Raw genomic sequence first — 15,922 nt, 5'->3', positions numbered from 1 at the left:
CTGTCCCTTCTCTTCGCCTTCAGTCAAGAGGATGGAATAAATTAGCAAGCAGCATGTGAAGCTCTGCTCTTGTTAGTTACACCTAAATACTACTAAGCCTATTAAGTTTATTCCTGGAACTGTCCTGTGCTACCGCCCCCAATAAATTTTCTGTTCAGTAGATTTCATTTCCTTTGTTCTTACTTAATTTACTTGCAGCCAGGGGCTCCAGCAACTGAGCCATTAGCTGGCTGCTAATTAGCTGGCACTAACAGCCTCTCGTTATTCGGAAGGCTTGGAGAATGTTTACTCAGAGTCACATGGTGGGACAGCCTTTTAATAACAGCCATCCCGTCTAATTCTGCCTTTTCCCTGGCTCCTCATATGGGTATCCAAGCTGAGTCCACTGGCACTACCTGGGGGTATTTTTATACAAGATGGAAAATGAGAGGAAGTTTTGTGACACTCTTTTCTCTGGAGGTTGTTGCTCCTCCGGTGCTTCCACGAAGGGTCAGGGACGATGTGAGATGTGACTGTATCACCTGTCCCTGCAGAAGGAGAGGAAATACAATTGCCTCCCTCCTGCCTGCCCCTGCTTGTAGCAGGAGGTCCGTGATGCCCTCCATGCTGAGCATAAAACTCATCCTGTTGTCTGCCACCATATGCTTCTCACCCAGGTCCTTGATTTGGGTATTCACATCGTGGTGCTACTCTCTTCTGCTCTGGGACGTTAACTGTAATTGCCTGGCAGATGGGAGTCCCAGCACTGGGGAGGATAACGCACCTCTGGCTGGCGGGCTTCCCAATCGCCTCCTCCCACCACCGTATGGGCCGAGGAGGGGGGGGTCCAGGCTGTCACCCCACCCCGTGGTGTGACAGATGTCATTCTCTCACACAATCTGGAGCATGAACCTTGGGTATCGGGCTTCCAGGGACCACAGAGGTTAGAACACGTGCCAGCAGGTTGCAAAGAGCTGCAAACCTCTGAGCATCTGTCCCACTTGCCAGTAGATCAGGTGGTGTTTTTCCTGGCAAGCTCAGAGGTCTGGTGATCCAGGGAACCCAGTAACCCTCCTCACACCCTCCCCCAAACCCCAAAGATACAACTTTTGGCACTTGCCGGTCACCAGGTGCCTCTCTTCCCTTGGTGGCAAAACAGGAAATGAGTCAAGCAGGGAAACACACACTCACATGAGGAATTGCCCTCGTAAGGCTTGAGAAGAGACAGCCTCGGAAGCGTTTGCTATTCCTGGGCAAGAAGGATGCATTTGGACAACATTCCCTGAGGTGACATGGCTGTGGGCTGTCAGCAAAGGGTGGGGACAGGTGGAAAAAGCTGGTGTCTTCTGACACCTCGTTTACTCAAACCCTTCTGGCTTATGATGATTCCTCTGAATCCATTTTTCAATCATCTGGAATGAATGTCCATTGCCTGGGGTGCTCAGAGACCTGAAAGAGGGTGCCAGAGTTGCAGCTTTTCAATGAAAACACTGACACCTTCTCTGCGAGGTGCCAGGATCCTTCTGGGGGACACCAGACTCTCTCTGAGGAGGAGCAACGCAGCATTTTTTAAGGTCAGCTCTTCAGTGCATCACACAGAGGGAGGCAACACTTCTGGGTTCTGGCTGGCACCACACCAGCGTGCCCCTTGCACCATGACTTGGCTCTCCTGCACATCTTTCCCCGTCTGCTGCCAATCTCTGGAAAGGCAAGCTGCCCGCAGATGGAGGAATGACATCTACTCCAACATCACCTTGGGCCTGCCATGAAACTTAGTTCACAATCAGTCAGCCTCGTAAATCCCACACCTTTGAGCCGAGAGACTTCTACAGCCTCCAGAAGGGAAGAAGCAGCACATGGTCCATGCCTGAGCAAGGCCCTGAGCTATGGCTGTTTGATGGTTGTGCCAGTAACGAGAACAGAAAACCACACTGGTGTGTGGTTTTGAACATGCCCTGCCTCTTCCACCTTCATGTCCCTTTCCTCGCAGAGAAGTTAAAGCATTTTGCCGTGTTCCTGGCTCTGCCCCAGCCTCCCCGCAGGATCCAAATCAAAGTGGGAGGCTGCTCGCTGTGCCTATTTATCATTTCACTGACAGCCGCACCCCCCAGCTCCCAAGAAAGGAGGAAAAGGCAAAGCGTGGCTGTGCTTCCTGTGATACGGCTTTTATCATCTCCCCATGACCTTGATCGGGAAGGCATAGGAAAGGAGGGGGAGTACAGTGGCAGGAGAAAGACATAAGGTTTGCTGCCTGGCAGAGCCTGCACTGTTGCATCCACTGCAGGAGCAGGTGAGGAGGAATCAGCCTGGGACCTCCTGCGGTGGGCAGCAGCCCCCAGAGCCTCCTTGCACTGCTTAAGGCAACAGTGAGGGGGCTACTGACCAAAAATCACCCTTTGCTGACTTGCACAGAGGACGTATCTGAGCATCACCGGCTCCCGGTGAGCGTGGCAAGAGCAGAGCAGCCCAACAGGAGGGCACCGTGCCCAGCCGGGATTGCGGTAAAGCCCAGGAGGGGTCACTTTGGCATTATACACTCCTGTCCATCAAAGATACCTGCTACTCCCTGTCACGTAGGCAGGTTCTGTTCCAAATCCTCTTCCTCCTTTATTGTGACATTTCATCCATAAGTTTTGATGGGTTTGGCTTTTTTTTTTTTTTTTTTCCCCCAGGGGAAGGGGCCCTTCCCCCCCCCCCCCCCTTTCTTGCAGAATAACAAGCTTGTTTAGTTGTAGCCAGACTGGATTCTTTCTTCAAACATCATTTGTGACTGAGATTTAACTATTAGAAAAAGCATAAGAGTTGGTGTCAACATGTGTATGTACACTTATATGTTTGTTGATACATATTTATATATTATATGTATACATACTTACATATGTGTGTGCATATATATGTACTGTTATATATGCATACCCATTTCCCACAGAATGTTCTATATTTGCAGTTATATTGAATATATATCTAATTATGTATGTATATATAAGCTTGAATGTGTGTGTGTGTGTAAATAAAAGAACACATGTAAAGAGAAAGAAGGGGGAATATATGACAATAATGGAATGGCATCATATCCCATTAAATAACTCATGGTCCCTGTTTCTCTCACGTCCTCCGACTCCCTCTATATTAACAAGGCAATCACGGCCCAGATCTGGATCTGGCTCCCTGGCATAATTTTATTTTATTTATTTTTATTTTATTTTTATCTGGGGCCAGCAAACACTTCCCCATACAGGACCCAGCCCCAGCAAGGGCTGTTTCTGCTATGGACACAACTGCCTTTTTTGTAGGGCAAGGAAGAGAGGTCGGCTCTGCAGATGTGAACCGTTGAAGTCCAGTTGATCCTGTACCCACTGGGAGGAGATGGCAATCCTGGTTACTAGTCCCCTTCCTGAGAATTTAAGTTAGTGACCTGAGCACTTCAAGAGACAGGAGCATGGTAACTATAAGTTGGCATGTAGTCAAGCATTAGTATGTGATAAAGATGTCCAATAACTTATATTCATCTTCAGTATAGCATCTGGGATGCTCAGGAGAGGACTATGTATCTCTTCTTCAAGACATACCATAATAAACTATCTAAACCACACAAGCTAGGATCTTTCCTGAGGGTTATATTTCAATCCGAGCCTGAAAAGGACAGACAACTTTCTACAAAAGAAGACCTGCTTTAGGCCAGATTCCCAAGTCCATACTCAGAGAAAACAAGCAACCTGATTTCCATCGGAGCTGAAATCAACACAAGCTGCTAGGCTGTTTCTGCACCGGTGCTAAACCTTGGTTGTTATTCCATTGCCTAAATGTGGATGTAGGACATCACACTTAAGAGATATTTTTGTTTTTTATTTTTTTAACAGGTGGCAAGAAAGACTAAAATAAACAAATAAAAAAAACAACAGCAAAGTGTTGCTTTAGCATTGGTCTCTCAAACATTTCAGAGTGTGCTAGGGCTGGTGACGTGATGGGAGATGACTGCAGTGTGTTGGGACATGAGAAGGGAGAGAGACTAAGAGTAAAGGCTGGGAAAGGTGTGAGGCAGCTGCTGCTTGGTATTCTCTGTGACTCCGTGAACCCAGCCTGGATGACTGACAGTTCATAGCCATGCATGAACATGGCCACCTGAATCTGGCTGTGGAGAAGCACAAGGGGATGATCTCTGCTAAATATGCTGAACTGGACTGGTATTTCAGGGTGACTCATGCAGCCCAGTCTTAGAGCACTGATCTGCACTCAGAAAGCACTACTGCTGATGGACTGCAGAGTTAACTGTTCCATGGTCCGTTGTTCCTTTCTGGTGAAATGGAGTTAATGATAACTCTTGTGCTGGAAAAGCATGAGGAAGGTGGAGACAACTCCTCTTAGGAGGAGTCGGCGTGAGCGGGAAACTTCGCCCTGAACTACAGGCAGGGCAGGGTTTCCAGTTTGTAACTGATAGACTGGAGTCCAGATGAGGATGTTTATCCAAGAATTAGCATTTGTAAATCTCCTCAACCCCTGTTTATCTGCCCTTTTTACTCAATACCGTGCGTTCCTTCCCGCTTGTCTAACAGTCCAATTGCTGAAGCCTGGAGATTGCTGAGATCTGACAGATGAATCTCATACAGACATCTATGGCAGGAGTGGAAAGATCGCCAGTTCCAGCTGAATTTATACCATGCAGGTACACATTTAGCCAGATTCCCTGCTTTTGTCCAGTCGAGGAGGTGAAACAGTAGATGTAGATTTGAAAGGGAAATATTTTACTGGCATGAACTCCAAAACTTTAATAAAACATAACTGCTGTCCTACAGTACTCTGTGATTTGTGCTTTTTGTTTATTTGTGGGGTCTTTTTGTCACCATGTGGCAGCAAAGCAATCTCAGTCATCATTGCCTGGAAACATCTGCAGTGGGATTTACTTGAATTTTAAACATCTTAACGTGAGCCAATCACCCTGGGTTGCCATCATGACTAAAGGATGGAGGAATCTTCTCCCCTTCTTTAGGAGGAGGATGAGGACAGCAGGTCCTAGACTCTGCTGTTTCTATTTTCAATGAACTCTCAGGGATGTCTGCAATGAGGATGGTTGTATCTGCTGGCATGAATACCATCCACATAGTTGCTGATTTTTCCTGCAATTAGGATTTCAAATCCTGCAAGCAGTATCTGAAGTTGTCTAATAACTGCTCCAGGCAAGGTCCATAAAAATCCCTGAGGAATTAAAGTTGCTGGTTAACTATCCGAATAGAGAGGAAGGATACCTCTGGTTAAGTCCAACAGCGAGCAGGGAATGTATCATTAAGACATGAACTCCTCACCATGGGATGTTTTGGATACTCAAAGTTGACATGGGCTCAGGGGTGAACTGGATGAGCTCATAGAAGTAGCATCCACGGGCAGTTATTAAGCAGAAAGACAGCCCCTGTATTTCAGGAAGTACTTGAGCTGTAAATTCTTGGAGGTTAGGAGACTATTTGGAGAATTGTCACTACGTGCTTTTTCTATCCTTACGCTCTTTCCAAGGCATCTGCGTTTGGAAATGGTATTGGCCATTTATGGAAACAAGATGCTGGGATGGATGGGTCTGTGGTCCAAACCCATACAGCCATTCTTACGTCCCTGGCCACCAGCAGCAGATGGGCTTATGGAAAAGAAGGACAGGCTGCTGTTTTAATAAATAAGTCTGTGACAAATTCAGAGTTCATAAAGGGAGCGAGTTTAACATTAAGCAAGTTCAAAAGAACTGAGACGAGTACAAGGGGGAACTGTTAACTTGTGGGAGATTTTTGTTTGTTTTTTTCTCCAGTTATCAGCTTCACACATGAGTATTGCTTCCAAATGCTGGATATTTCCCAAAGCAAGAGGATCACACCTCTCCTTGGGAAGTGAGAATGGTGGGTGAGGAGTGTAAGAGCATATCTTGAATAATCCCAGTGTAATGGAAAATGATGAAGATAGGGCTTGGGGTATCTTCTGCTGCTTAAGGGAAGACTACAGGGTGAGCTCAGCCATCATTAGCCGTCAGACAGCCCACACACTACCTCCCTAAGGCTTCATCAATTCCTCTGCTGAAAGTCCCTTATCAACCCGTGAAGTTCATTTGCTGTGGGGTTTTCCTGACAGACTGTATGCTGTACATTCATAAAAATGTTGTTTAGACTTCTCAGCTAAGCAAGTTGGATGAAGGAATGTGTTTAAGATGGACCTCAAGGATTCCTAGATATGTTTCTCCGAGGCAGATGTTCAGCTGGTCACAAAATCGGTGCAGCTGCAGTGCAGTTATTCCCCTTGATGCAATGATACTTTGACTGAGAGACCAGGGAGCTCCTGCCCCTCTCTGCATGCTGGAGGATAAGGCAGAAGGAGTAGGTATTTTGTTACCCTATATAATCTTATTAATGACTTTACTGTTTGGGTATGAGAACATACAGAGGTGGGATGAACGTATCATTTATACACAGTTCCTAAACCTCATCCATCTTGTCACATTTATCCCCAAATGTTCTTCTTCCACATTTAAACCCAAACAAGGCAGATTTCACTTCTTCAAAAATTGGCTGTGGTACAGCAGTCACTTCTGTTTAAAATGAATTGCTTTACATCGTGCAAACAGCTTGTGTTACACAGTCCATACACCTCAAACTCTCAGTTCAGTACTCGGTTTGACTTTCCCATCTCCCTGCCCCGCAAAGCAAGCATACATCTCAGAAGCAGCTCAGTTTGTTCAGTAATGGAGCAATACAGCATTAACGATTTGGGTTAGTAATGACAAACATCACTCTTACCGGACAGAAAGAACTGAGCTGCTGTTTGTAATTACAGCCATGATCAAAGTGCACCAAAAGATATTTATATTCAACATACAATGTAGACACATTTGAAACAGACATCACATTCAATCAAGAAATAATCAATAGGTGGAGAGTTTGAGGTTCATATTTATTTTATCCAAAGAGAATAAATCTGATACTTTGTACCCTACCTATCTCTCTGCACTATGAAGTACAGCAAAGATGTCTAGCTCATATTTAGTTATCTCCATCATAGCACTTTGAACTTAGAAAGAACATATCCCAGCCTTGTACCCAGCCGTTAGTTACTTCTCATTCCCATACCATGCAGGAGCTGACTTTTTGCAATATAATCTAAGAAACAGTGAGAAAGATATTATTATTTCATATCCCTCTTTGAATCTTTTCACGATCTTCATGGGCATGGTGACCCAATGATTTAAGCTCTCCGTTAGCTGCATACTTCAATTGATAAGTGACTGAAATTTATACAAAATATAGTGGACGTCCAAATGAAAACCATTACTTTCTGGGGAAAATGACAAATACAGAAAGAGAAGCAAAACTGGGATCATTTCCCAGTCAAGATGTTGGTAAAGAATAAGCCTTTCTACATGCCTCAATTTTTATGACGCGTGCGTTGTGTGTGCTCATGTCTTTGCCAACTCAAATGAACAGAGCTAGGCGGCATTTAACGGTTTCTCAAAGCTGGATTTAAGTCATATTTTGTTAAACTCCTGTAACAAGTTTTGACCTTTCCAAGAATATCTTGGATGTCAGTCTATGGCTCATAATTTCAAGGTGACAACAAGAAAAGAAGCCAGATCCTATTCTTTACTGACTGATTCAATATAAGCTAGGAACAGTCTTCATTAGATGGTCACATACGTTTGGACCATGTTTATTCCACATACTAGAGGTTGAACTGACACACAAAACTAAACACCAATATCATTTTAGTAGAAGTTCATTCTGGATTCTGGCTGTCTGATTAAAGGAAAGGTTCTGTCCTCAATAGACTTATGTGCTTAGCAGGTCACAGAGGTAGTCCGATTGAGTATGTCGTGTCTGACCATATTGTGAATTCAAATCTTTTTCTTGGGCCCTGCCAAAATGCTGCCTTCAGATGACCCAAAAGTATATGAAGAGCCAGTCATTCAAGCAAGGGAACCAATGTTTTCTGACATGACTTGGAGACGTAAGGCTCCTTGGTTTATGATTGGCTAGAGATGATGGAGTATATTAGTGCCAGCAGCTTCCTGGATCACCTGCTTTTGGAAAGGACTTTATACTTGGATTGTCATTGACTTAATAGGATATTATTATTTGAGGAAAGACAGGAGGCAGGCTTGAGCTTTCTTTAGGAAATCATTTGTGTCAGCACCATTTAGACGCTGGTTCCAAAGCGTGGAAAAGTGCTGGGAGAAAAGCAGTCTCGGTGACCATGTGTAGGCCAGAGAAATTTATTTTATTAGGTAAGAAGATAGCCAAGCTCCCCAGGAGCTATCTCAAAGGCATTTCCTCCAATTGTTTAGCCCTTTGCTTTTAGCATCATGCATTCTCCCTTCCCCTCCTACCCGAGTGTTTGCTGGGAACCGTCCAAAGGCTGGAGGCATTTGTCATGGAAGTGTCACGTAAAAGGCAGCATGCCATGATATCCACTGCATGTCAACAGATCTGTCTTTCAAATACTCTGTAAACAGCTTGCCTTGGTGGCTTCCAGGTCAGTGAGGTATTTCTGTTGTTTTTCCAAGTATTCAGTATCTTGTCCATTTCCTTTTCCATGTCTTATGATGCTTCATAGTACTTTGACATTTATTAGCCACGTGAAGTACGTTTTGGAGGAATCGTTGAATCATTTCTGACCTCTTCTCCTTCCTCTGTGGGGTATATCCTGAACATCTACTGCTGTTCATTGTTGCCTGTAGTCATGCTAGACTCCTGCCCAGATTCCTCTCATTGATCAGCTCTGCTTATGATCAGAAGAGGACCACATCCTTATTTGGAAAACAATCTCAGCTGAGAATCAGGGCACTATAGGACATACGGTGAGAGACAGTCCATGCCCTGAAAAACTTTGTATTCAAACAGGCTAAGGATGTGTTTTCGCAGTTATTGAGAGAAGCTAACAAACAAATTGTCAAATGGTGTTATCCCACAGTTGAAAGATGGCCACAGTCATAGAAACAGACTTCACGTCTGCTCTTAGCCCTTCTCTCTGGTGGAGGTTTAGGCAGAGCCTGAGATGAACAGCATGGATGAAGATATCAGGTAGCAGCAAAGCAGGGCTTCCCCACCAGGGCAGAACAAGTCAGGAGCTCAGGCTGGGCTATGCTCTTGCTGAACTTAAACAGAGCTCCTGGACCAGTGAGCAGAGGGTGGAGGTCCCAGGTAAGGCTGGCTGGTCCAATTCAGGCCTGTTAGTGTACTCAGGGCCCTGACAGAGGTGGACATTTTAGATATGCAACATCTCCCACCATATATGACTTGTCATGCTGGAAAATGCTAGCGAAACTGAGATTAGAACCTAGATCTGCAGTTTATCATGAAATCTATCTCTAGATAGCATTATATCTGCTGAATGACTTCCACAGAGGTTCTTCGATTTCCATTTTAATACAAAAATTCAGTGGTCACTATGTTTATTTGTTGTCTTGAAAAATGACACCACTCTAATGGATATCATTAAATAAAAAATATCCTGGGAACAGAGTTTCCTCTACACCCAGTTAGATCTATTTAGAACTGCTAGGCACAAAGCCACCGGTGAAATCCTAGGAAAGACAGAGTACAATGTCGTATTGCCTACTCAGACTAAATCACAATTATTACTACATTTTTGCTTTCCAAGATATTATCCATTTTCAAGAAAAAATGTTGATAAATCAGACGTATTTTAATGCAATCTTAGTGTATTTAATTTCTCAGGAGGAAATAAAGGGGTAAAGTAGTTACAGGTTTTAAGTGCATGCAAATACCTGCCAAAAAAAAAAAAAAAAAAAAGACCAGACTCTGCATGTTTAAAAATGTATAAGTCATCATGGTCAGTACTGTTGGTGGAATAAGAGTGAAATTCACCTTTTCCTAACACAAATATCTAAATCAGGTCAGACGAATCACTATCTAAAATAACTCTCTTTTTTTCCCTTCAACCATATTAGGGGAAATTAAAGCCTGGGCTGGAGCATTGTTTAAGATAGAAGTTACATCCTATGTAACTATATTCCTGTATAAGAACAGAATACACTGATAATGATGCTTCATTAAATAGGTGCTATTTTTGACAGATATGTGTCCCATTAGCCCTATTCAGATTGTTACAAAAATTACACTGTTACTGAAATAGAAATCAATGAGCAAAGTTAGTGTTCTTTGTTAATCAAAGGCTTATACAAAGCAAAACCTTGCTGGGAGTTTGCCATCCTTTTCAGACTTTCCACATTCTTGACCTGGCAAGACAAGGTAAGTAACATGCTGAAAATGTCATAAGAGTAAAGTTCAACATACTATATCCTTTTAATACCTAAACTTCTGGATTTAGGTATTCATTGACAGCAGTCAAGAGACATCTATCGCACAATGCCCATTTTCATTAGGTGAACACCGACTTGTGTGTATTTACATCACTTCCACATTAACGTCACCATTTAGGTCACTGTGACCTTAAAAACCATCAAAATTCTCCTTGTCAAAACAGCCTTGGCTCAGAAATTACTTGGGAAGTTTTCCTCCTCACACAGTGCCAGAACATCCTCAGGACCCCATCTCGACACGTGCCAGACCAACAAATTAGCACATCTGATAGCTTTCCTGCCTTGTTACCCAATTAACGAAAAACAGATGCCTTCTCCTGTGTCAAATGCAAATTGTTTCCCACATCCCATTATGCCAACAAGCATCACTTCCAACCCACTGGGCTCCCAGGGGCCCAATTCCTTTTGTTTGTACTGATACAGTTGCCCAAAACCTTAAAGGGATTGAACAGAGAAGTTACTTACTTGGTAGTCTGGTCCTGAAGAAGATGGTGAGACTGACCCTGGCTGTCACAGTGAACAGTACCATGATGTCATAATGGCATTGTCTTCCTTATCAACCAGGGAGATTTGCTGTACCTCAGTTTCAGGGCACAAAAAAATCCCCAAGAAAAAACAAAATTAAAGGAAAACCCAGACCCCTTGGCTATGCTTCAGCACCTGACTCACATGTTAGGTTAGCTCTTCCCTTAACATCTGATTCCCATGAAGACTTTTTATCCAGTTCCTTTCAAAAAAAAAGACTTTAGGTTCTTTTTCCAGCTCTTTTTTTTTCCTTTTTTTTTTTCTTTTTCTTTCCTTTTTTCTTTTCAACAGAGAGCAGCAGTTTCTGTCCTAGTTAGTGTTCTTGAAAGTTTTCTATAAGAATTGTTTTAAACATTAAAAAATCGTTTAAAAATACAAATAGAATCATCGAATTGTCTAGGTTGGAAGGGACCTTTAAGATCATCAAGTCCAACCCTTAACCTAACACTGCCGAGTTATGAGCAAACCATGTCCCTCAGCACCACCTCTACCCATCTTTTAAATACCTCCAGGGAGGGTGACTCCACCACTTCCCTGGGCAGCCTGTTCCAATGTTTGGTAACCCTTTCAGTGAAGAAATTTTCCCTAATATCCATCCTAAACCTCCCCTGGCACAAATCGAGGCCATTTCCTCTTGTCCTATCACTTGTTACTTGGAAGAAGAGACCAACCCCCACCTCACTATACCCTCCTTTCAGGGAGCTGTAGAGAGCGATAAAGTCTCCCCTCAGCCTCCTTTTCTCCAGGCTGAACACCCCCAGGACCCTCAGCCGCTCCTCATAAGACTTGTCCTCCAGACCCCTCACCAGCTCCGTTGCCCTTCTCTGGACACACTCCAGCCCCTCAATGTCTTTCTTGTCGTGAGGGGCCCAAAACAGAACACTGCACTCGAGGTGGGGCCTCACCAGTGCCGAGGACAGGGGGATGATCACTGCCCCAGTCCTGCTGGCCACACTATTGCTGATACGGGTCAGGATGCTGTTGGCCTTCTTGGCCACCTGGGCACACTGCTGGCTCATATTCAGCCGGCTGTCCACCAACACTCCCAGGTCCTTTTCCACCAGGCAGGTTTCCAGCCATTCTTCCCCAAGCCTGTAGTGCTGTGTGGGGTTGTTGTGGTCCAAGGGCATGACCCGACACTTGGTCTGGTTGAACTTCACACCATTGGCCTTGACCCATTGATCCATCCTATCCAGATCCCTCTGTAAAGCCATCCTATCCTCATGGAGATTGACATTCCCACCCAACTTGGTGTCATCAGCAAACTTACTGACATCAGCAAACTTGCTGAGGGTGCACTTGATTGCCTCATCCACGTTGTTGATAAAGATGTTAAAAAGAACTGTCCCTAATACTGAACCCTGGGGAACACCACTTGTCACAGGTCACCAACTAGATTTAACTCTATTCACCACAGCTCTTTGGGTCCTCTATTTTACACCACCATGCAGAGTGCATTTTTTATACCGTCTTTTAGCTTGGTAAGTTCTCTTATTTCCAAAGACAATTTCTTAGATGGGGAGGAGAACTACATGCAACTGATCTCTGCTTCAGGCATCTGTGCCTCTTCAGAGAACCCAGAATTAAATCTTCATTTAAGTGATACATACATTAGACACACCTGGAATTTGGATGTATACTTAAAATGCCTTTATCCCAAACCTAATCATTTAAGACATTCTCTGCCATATCTTTAATAACTTGTATTTTAAATACCTCTTTAGGAAAACCTGATAATGACCCCATCTTTTCTTCTTCCAAACACTTTCCTTACACAACCTGCATGTAAAATGCTAAATTAATACTAGTCATGTTTAGGAAGTAGTTAGCAGGAGCCAGAAATTTCAATGAAGTGGAAAAGAAGTGACTATTTTCATGGCTTGTATGTATTCAAGACTGTGGATAAGCATTTTTAGTTAAAAGACACCTTTGGGATATATCAGTCTAAACAGAAAAAATAATAATATCAGGAGAGTCAGCAAAAAATAAAATGAAGGCAGACCAGCAATCTGGAAGACATTTCAAAGAATCACAGAAAAGGAGGACTGGAAAGAAACTCAAGAAGTCATCTAGTTTAAGGCTGGATTAAGCATTCCTGATGTGGGGTTTTTTTTAAGCTTTCTACAACTGCCAACAATAAATATGCTTCCCTTTCCTGCTGCCAATCAAGCTCAATTCTTCTCTTGCTTTATCACTTAGATAATGGGCCTCGTATCTCACCTGAGTTTTCAGACATGCCTTCCAAGCCTGTGACCTCTCCTGTCCTTACCAGAGAAATTTGTCCCCCTCCTTTCCATAGGAACAACTGCCATCGTTGCAGACTGTTGTCATGATTCTTCTTTTCTAGACTATTTCTTCCAGTCATGGTAACCAGACCATTAACTTGTTAGGAATACAGTGGACAGAGATAGATATAGTGCTCCTTATCAATGCTCAACAGTGTCTACTGAGGACTACTCAAGTTTGCTTGTGAGCTATATTCCCTTCTGCCACATATACATTATTTGTGCTGAGACCAAATAATATCTAAAATCAAAGGGTAACATATCCATAATAATCTGTTTGTAAAATTCTCTTTGGGCGCAAAGTGGGACTATTTGGATGAAGTTGCAGGGTATCTGCTAGATGAGTTAATAGAAATATCTGAGAATTAGATGTCTCGGTTTGAGCTAGACATCCATGGCTTGCTCTCTATAGTCACCCAAGAGGAACAAGAACTCAGAGTGATGTATATGACTTATTTTAGATGTCTGCTTTAGGATGATACTAATTGCCCTCCAGATTTTCTTTTAGAAACTCAGAAGCCCACCTCATGCATCTAAGAATTCATCATCTGATATACTTTCCTTTTGCCTTTTATCTTTTTGGTCTACAATTACCTGTTATTTTAGCAGAACATAGTCCTGATTTTGCTTGATACTGTGCCAAGAATGCTAATTAGTAGCAGCTAAGATTTGTAGCATAATTAATTTTGGAGATTGGTTCTAATTATGGTTCCAGTGTCCACTGGCTAAGAACCCTTCATTAGATCATGTTAATAACTCTGCTGTTGGCTTGAACTAATAGATTCACATAGCACTGTAAACTGCTATGTTAGGGCTCAAGCTGTGAGGCTTCTTCTGAGCTTGGATACGAGCCTTGGGTTTGGAGGGAGTTATCTGTGTTTCTCTACCAGAAACACCATCTTGTCTGGGATAATATGCAGAGATATCTTTCCCAACTTCAGGAATTTAGCAGACAAAGACACCTAAGTCAGTTCAAAGTTTGGCTTCTCTCATCCTTACACGTACTCTAACGTATGTCACTTAGCTCCCACTTAGCCTCCTATAGATCCTGCGTCCCCTCTGCCAGCTCTGTCTGGGTGCCACAAATACAATAGGGTATCTCAATTTTCAGTAGACCTTACATTTACAACATTCCACCAAATGTATCTTAAAATGCAAGCTGAATTATGGCCTGTCAAAAACATCAGTGTCTATGTATAACCTACACTTCTGTCTCCCAATACATCTGATGAAGATCTAATCAGTTGGTGGAGTTTAGAGGGTGATTTATCTTACCCTACAACAGACAGCCACTGGCTTGACTGTCTGTCTCTGTAGGCTCCATTACCGTGCAGGCTGGTTTCCCAAAAATCCTTTAACAAGGCTCTGGCTTTATCTTACCCAATATTAAACATCTCCAGTACAGGTGCCTGCCTATAAGTTAAGTACCCTCACCGCAAAACCGGTGTGCAGTACCTGTTGCCCTGGAAGATGCCATGTCATCCCATAGGATCATAGAATCATAGAATGGTTTACGTTGGAAGGGTCCTTAAAGACCATCTTGTTCCACATGGGCAGGGACACCTCCCACTAGACCAGGTTGCATGTTCCCTGCTGCACGGTGTAGGCTTTTGTAACCTATTACGTGAATTGTCTTTGTGCAAAATATCCCTGTGGTGGAATAGCACTGCTCTCTAAGAAAGTCTTTGGCTGGTAACGTTGAAAGATATTTGGGTTTTGTAATGGTGCTGAAAAGCTGCCAGAAGGATGATTTGAATGTGGAGAATTTTTTCTTTGGTTTTTGGTTCTTCTTTGTTTGCCTAAGGTGGTTGCTTTTGGAAATGTAGGTTTTTAGGAAAAAAAACCTGCCTGGACTTCAGTCACAAACAGGAAAACTGGAGTGGGGAAAGTGAGAAGTTGTTCACATGGATGTTAGAAATGCTGCCATCAGAGACCATTCCTGGGGAATTAAAAATGACCACAAGGCATGGGAACCAGTTCAGCTTGGGAAGCTAACACTCCCTTCAGAGCCTTTCAAACATGAAAACAGAGCCTGAAACCCAAGAATGCTCCAGAGTGTTGGTGGAAAACCTGTCTTGGGGAGCAGTAGGGCTGTGGGATGGTGCAATATGCCAAGACTCAGAAAGCCTGGTCTATGCTCCGTGGGGTGTGACCAGTCAGTAGCAGCCCAGGAGCCATGAACAGACGTGTGTCCTCTGGTTTCCCCTTCCGGAAGGTGAGGATTATATAATCATGCCTCATCTAAAAAACACAGAAATTGCAGCGAGCTTCTGCGATTAAACTCCATGGCTTTAAATTCCTCTGCCCCATCCTGAGAACCTCTTGCAGGTTTGACCCACACTACACATCCCTGAAGGCAAAAACAGTTTTGTCACCAAACTGATGCCGCTCTTCATGGTACCAACACAAAAGCTTCAGGGTAGTCAAAGAGATATTGATATAACTGTTCTTATCCCAGGGAGAAAGTGAGGGAGAAAGTGAGGGAGAAAGAGGTCTGCCATGGAGCATGCATGGAGTGCACAAAGGCCATGCTACGCACAACTGGGCTCTACTGCATATATCTGCAGGCCAATTCCAAGACTTGTCGCCCAGGTTTTAAGCTGTATGCTGGAAATAGCTGGTTGGCACGGCTAAGGTCATACCTAAATGTGGGTATCTGTGGCAGCAGAAAAGACATTGGATTAGGCTGGCTGCTGGGAACTCTTTAGGACCTTACCTACAAGGTTTGCTTTCTACTTCAGCGTAGCCCACAGCATTTCCATGCCACTGGTGTCTCTATTTGTTTTGCTTGTTGGATTCATAAGTGCCTTGGAAGAAGGGAGGGAGA

The sequence above is a fragment of the Charadrius vociferus genome, unplaced genomic scaffold, assembly GCF_000708025.1.
Source record: "Charadrius vociferus isolate BGI_N301 unplaced genomic scaffold, ASM70802v2 scaffold12, whole genome shotgun sequence".
Taxonomy (NCBI): Eukaryota; Metazoa; Chordata; class Aves; order Charadriiformes; family Charadriidae; genus Charadrius; species Charadrius vociferus.
The sequence above is the reverse complement of the archived record's forward strand: the minus strand, read 5'-3'. Positions refer to the sequence as shown.